Source organism: Simochromis diagramma, unplaced genomic scaffold (assembly GCF_900408965.1).
Source record: "Simochromis diagramma unplaced genomic scaffold, fSimDia1.1 OVJJ01000604.1, whole genome shotgun sequence".
Taxonomy (NCBI): Eukaryota; Metazoa; Chordata; class Actinopteri; order Cichliformes; family Cichlidae; genus Simochromis; species Simochromis diagramma.
In genome coordinates this window covers 2,336,089-2,342,088 of record NW_024387416.1, presented here as the reverse complement: position 1 = coordinate 2,342,088, position 6,000 = coordinate 2,336,089, and the positions used below count along the sequence as shown (strand labels likewise).

Here is a 6,000-nt window from a genome sequence, read left to right as displayed (position 1 = left end):
AAGAAGCAAGAACGCGGATATTCTGTCAGATTTATGGGAATCTGTAAAGCACACATTGTGAAAAAAAATTTTATGCACTCAAATATACTTTAACTGACTTTTGGAATATTATAAAGAATCGTCCAAGTGCGCATGTGATGCTGTTTCTAGTGCACTCCGCATTGTAGCAGTAAGCTGCCCCCCCTCCTCACCAGCACCATAAAGCAACATTAACGAGCTTGCCAGCAGAGTTGGCGCTCTGCAAATATTGGAGCGTGCGTGCGCGCGCGCCCTAGCAGTGGCAGCGGTGTACAGTAGCATGGCAGACTGCAGTAAATACAGTGTTGAAGAGGCGGGGTTTGACATCTCCGCTCTGAAAACATCTCTAATCCAGTATTTCAGGTGGCCAAGTCGACCGAGCGAACCATTGCTCACTACCGCCGCGCTTCAGAGAACTGCAGCACAAACGCACGCCTCCTCCAGCCGGAGCGTACCGCGAGTGGACAGACGGGGCTGGTGTGTATCCGAAGTGGAAACTCGCCGTAGGAGAAGAAAACAGAGAAAAAGCCGGAGAGGGAGAGAGAAGTTTAAGCGACGCGAGGCAACACTTTGCTTGTCTGGGCGGTGTTTTAGTTCCCAGCGTCTCTCCGTTTGAATAACATAGTAAGCAGAGACTCATTCGGCTTTTCGGCGAAACTCAACCAAAAGAAAAAGAAATACTTCCAACTCTTGTTCAGCGAACTCTAAAAAGGATATTGCGGCACTTTTTGTTGTCATTATTCAGCCACAGGTAAGCGTCAGCTGAAGTTTGACAAATGTACTTGTCTTTCCTTGTTTATGTTTGTGGCAGTACGTGGGGGCGGAAGCTCTACCTGGAACTCAGGTAAGTCGGAAACCAGGTAGGCCTAGCGTTAGTTAGGCTAGCTTTAGTTAGCATAACTTGCTATAAAAATATAGGTGTGGAAATTGTTTAGAAGTTTAGTAGAGTTTATTTGTCGTTTTTATTTTTTGACTGTTTATTTTATTCAGTTTATTATTATTATTATTTATGGGCCTTGAAATAGTCTCACTGTGAACAGTGAGCTGTGAGTGAGGCTATGAATCGGTCATTAAATATTATAAAATGTAGCATATGTAGCATAAGGTCACGGAAGCTGGCGTGACGTTTTTAGTGTGTTGGAATGCTTTATTTCGTGACACACACACGCGCGTTATGTCAGCTTTTCTGTCACACAGTGTGCTATCAGAGGATGTCTCATCACTTTTTATTGCGTGTGGAAAGGTTTCATGTTGCGCAATCATGTACACTTTTGTTTATATCTACAGGAAAAAATTGCTGCTAGTCTGGTTTTTGTTGTTGTTGTTTTGTTTTTTGTTTTTTGGGGGGGGGGGGGGGGGGGTCAGATCTGTTGTAACAGAACTTCTCTTATGTGGCACCAGTAGACTGGTTTTTCCCCTCTAAACTCATGATAAGACCCTCATGCCGACGAGCCCAGTCCCTTAAGCACAGTGATGATGAGGCGATGAGATCATCAACCCTTTAGACATCTTGCTCACTCAGCCTTCACATTGATGCAAGTGGAACATTTCCTTAAGGACAAAGATGGTGAAATAAACATAAAGGCATGCCGACGAACCAGTTTTTGACGCTGGGCCTTCTGCCACGTCTTTGTGTGCAAGCACATTGAGCAAGAGTACTTGGAAAAACGTGAGCTTTTGAGAAGTACTGTTTACTAATGTGCTGTGTCTTCATCAGCTTTTTAGAAAGATGGTGTGTGATGATAAGCTACTAACCCAGAGGTCTGCCACTTCAGGTTTAGCTTTAAAACTTATTTCTTTATGCATTATAAAAAAAAAAAAGTTGCAGGAAAAAAAAGATAAATTGGGGGCAGGGTCATGATCATGCTTGATGTTTCTTGGCTAGCTGTTGTCAAATGAGGGGCCATTAAGGAAGCAATTGTGAGAGCAGAAAGGCGGATGTTATATTTCAGTCAGATTCTATTCAGCTTTGGATCCTGGCTCTGTGCTTTTGTTCTTCCTTTTCCTCTGTTGGAAGCAGTAAGGAGTAATGGGTGACTCAGCGCGGTGTGGGTGACCTGTTCAGTTTCACAGGGTTGAACACGGGGACCGTGTGTTGGAACGCAGCGAGACTTTGAGCAGGAAGCCCACACAGGAAATGACCGCTGCATTGTTACCCATGCTTAAACCATGTCTGCAGTCTGCAGGGAATTTCAAGTGAAGTTTAACTGTTTTTTTTCTGGGTTTTTTTTTTTTGGGGGGGGGGGATTTATTTATTTATTTATTTATTTTTTTTTGTAGAATAAACACACAGGGTCAAAGTTATTGCTTGTTCTTGTACATGCATTGGCTGCTTGTTTATGAATCTGTTTCCTAGTTCTAACGCCTAATTAATTAAACCGACTGAGGGAAGAAATGTTGAATGCGTTCAGTTCAGGGACATTTTAAATGTTGCTTTAAGAGTAGTTTATTTGGAAGAATTGTGATTCATCCTTACTCTATCAATATGAGTCAGACTTGGAACTTCGTATGACTTTACCAAAAGTGGAGAAGTTCATTTTCAAGTCTAAAAACAGACCCAGAAAATGGGAGTAATTGTCCACTTGTCAAAAGTCAATCTGTTCCAAGGAATGGCTCTAAATTCAGATATGGTTAACTTAACGCTAAAATAGATTTTACACCTGGCAGCCTTTACGAACCGCACTTTATAACAACAAACCCACTGCACTCTTTTACCTCGCTCAGCTATTTTTATTCACTTCATTTGGATCCACCCCTTTTCTTTCTAACATTAGTGTTTCTATGTTAATCTAGCTCCACTATTCTTTAATTTAAATCTCATTTCGCTGTCAGCCGGAAATGATTTTCACGTGTGGTTAAAGCACATTTAGAAAAGTGTCTGTGAAGGTGGGAAAGAGATGACGTATGTTAGGGCTGTCACAGGATGCAGAGTAGGAGCCGGTGTGCGTGGCCCTGAAGTTATTTTTCTGAAGGGAAAGTTGAATATTTACGAGTTTCCTCTTTAACATATGCCATTAAAATGCATGACACGCAGCGAGAACACGTGTGCAGCACTTGCTTTTTCTACGTGATCTCCAGTAAGGAAAAAGCCATTCATCAACAGTGAGTCACAGCTGAGGAGTAACGGGAGGGAACACGCTCGGCTGTCATCTAGGTGTATAATGCACCAGCTTGACAGGGAGATGTATTGATCTGCATTTGAGAGGAAGGAGTTTCAGAGACGTTAAGCTGTATCGTACTCTCTGGCAGTTCATATTGTAAATTGTGAACGTGAATTAAGAATTAATCCTTACAGCCTTATTAATTAATAAAGCTGTAATTTGGGCTTTTGAAAAAGCCGATGTGGAGAGAATTACAGACTTTCGCTACTGGGAACGCGAAAGTCGACCGTTCCAACAATATATACATCAGAAATCTTCTCTCTTTGTGTTGCTGCAATGATGCATTTCTATTTTTGTTTCTTGAAAACAGTGACATAGTGTGACTCAATTTACCACAGATTGATTCATCAGCAGCTGCTGGCGTTGCCATATTAAGGAGATCAGTTGAATCATTGTTAATGGGGGTATCCATCAATTGATCACTAACTGATAAATTATACCATCTGACTCTCCACTCCGTCACCCCAAATTTGGACACATTTTACAGATCCTCCAGGCTCGTCAAAGCTGCCACTGCACAACATGCTCTTTGGCTGACTGCTTGAAGGTGCTAGCCTTAGCATTTTCCATATGACAAGGGGAGAAGGGAGTCATTCCTGGTCCTTGTTTGACAAGTCTGAGCCAGTCTTTGTTTATAAAGGAAGACTGGACTTCCTGCAGTTGTGCCCCTTGGTGAAAAAAAGAAACGACTGCTTTTGTTTGGCTCTTGTTTTTGGCTCAATGCTGCATCTTTGACAACTTTTCCATAGTACATTGAAAGTCATTGCTGCTGTTGTTTTTTATGGATAACTATTTTATCTAGTAACAATGTTTTCCAATGCAATATTTCTCCTTTTAAATGGCTGTAAGTCAAGGATGTTGCATAACCACATGGATAACTAAACTCGAGATTAGAAAGCAATTTTTAAAAACGATTATTTATATAATCTGTTCCTAAGTGTTTATTACTTCGATGTTGTTTAAACAGGAGCTTTACTGACCTCACCAAATTCTTTGTAAAGACTGTAGTGTCAGCAGATGAGATGTTTTAAGATACTACTGTTCATGTGTTCAGCTGCTAGTGAGGGGAGGGGCTGTGTGGCAGCTGGAGGAGGCAAAGTACTGCTCGTATGAATACTGTTTCAAATGAGTATGTAATCCATTTTTATTGACAACCCTATTCAGTTATCATGCTTTAGGTAACTACAATATTGTAAAAAGCAAGTACCTTTTGAGTTTTAAAAATGTTGGTATAATAGGTATTGTAAATATCAGTTCTGGTGATATCCCTAAATATAAGATGTAAACATATACTTAAGGATATTTCATGTGTAAAGTAGGATCTGATTGATTATTTATTTTCTGCAGTTTTAAGCGCTGCTGTGTAAACTAATGTTTCCCTTTCATGTACTTTACCTCAGTGGAACTTTGGCACTACGTTTGGCCACAGGTGTGACCTAGTTTCCACTTATCAAAGATACTTTGCTGCATGTGATTGAACTCTGCTTCACCTGTGTGTATGTGTGTGAGAGCGCAATTGCTGGTTAATTTTTAAACATAGCCTTTTGTTATCTTTAATCACCAATGTTTTGTTTTAATTACGAGAGGTAATTCAAAGAGAACTCGAGGGAGCTACTTGCTCACAAGGCAGAAACTGGAGGTCAACACGACTGTGTTTTAAAGTGAAGTCAGGCGGTTTTGTGGACTATGTTGTTGGGATCGAAGCAGAAAAGGGAAAATAAGAGAAATATGGTGTAATTCTCCACTTAGACTTGAAAGCAAAGGGTGTCAACAGCCGTCTTGGCTTACTACTCAATGATGTAAACTTGGCTTATGGACAATTTTGCCGCTGGCCAGATTCGTTTCCTCCACCTAGGTCTGTAAACAAGAAAGCACATATTTCATATGGCTGCTGTTAGTTGAAATTGATTGTGGGGGATCTGTTTTCAATTTTAAAATAGGTATTTTATCATTAAAATCACATAACAGAAGAAGATGAAATACAGCAAGAATGTCAGCAGAGTCATCTGTGCAGGCAGTGTGCTTCTCTCTTTCCTTTCTTGTCACTCTTCTTGGTCCGTGTTTACACATTAGGCACAGTATGTGCTACTTTAACCTTTCAGGATTGTAGCATAGCCAACCCTTGTCTAAAAATGTGCACGTATCCTGTAGTGCCGACACTATGCGGTCTCTGTCACCTGATGTTTTCTGATTTCCTGCTTTTATTTTATTTTATATCCATTAATTCCCTCATAACAAACAAAAGAAAAAGAATAACAGTAATGTTAATTAATTATTGTTAAATAAAGGCGGTGGTTATAAATTCTGCCTGCTTAACTTAAGCCAGACAGCAAAATGTTGATCTTACAATCGTCACAACATTACTGAAGTGTACTCGCTGTCAGTTTTGCTCCTAGAAATGATGGTTTAACATAACTGAGCTTGACAGTTTTTTCCAAATGGACCAATATAATGCAATAACATTCATAGGACCAGAAAGACGGAGCCATATTTACTCATGCTGTTGTCAGCAGTGTCTCAATACAGCACATGCTTCAGCTTCTTTCTCTGTTACATCAGTTTGACATTGAATAATGTAGACAAGGGTTGGGATTGTTTTTGCATTCTGCTAAATGGGTATGGGTGAGATGATAGCCGGATACGTTTGATGCTTGCGTATTATTCCCTGAAAACAGGAATAAATGTACCAGTTCCTAATTAACAGAATCAATAAATGTATAATGGATTAGTAGAGTGCTCGGCCTCTGTCGTCTAAGGTGTAGGTGATTAATTTAATTGTTTTTCCATTTCATCACATGATCACAAACTTGATGTCCTTGTA

The 6,000-nt window shown here is 40.2% G+C and overlaps 1 protein-coding gene across 2 annotated transcripts in view; it reads left to right on the top strand.

Moving 5' to 3' along the window:
* The first annotated feature begins 277 nt into the window (after positions 1-277).
* The window catches only part of LOC120721739 (inactive ubiquitin carboxyl-terminal hydrolase 53-like), a 31,026-nt gene continuing 25,303 nt past the window's right edge, over positions 278-6,000 (top strand). Inside the window, exon 1 of one of the 2 annotated variants that reach the window (XM_040012246.1) lies at positions 278-769. The gene's annotated coding sequence lies outside the window, so the exon portion shown is untranslated. The remainder of the gene's footprint in view (positions 770-6,000) is intronic. The other variant, XM_040012248.1, reaches the window with a different exon arrangement.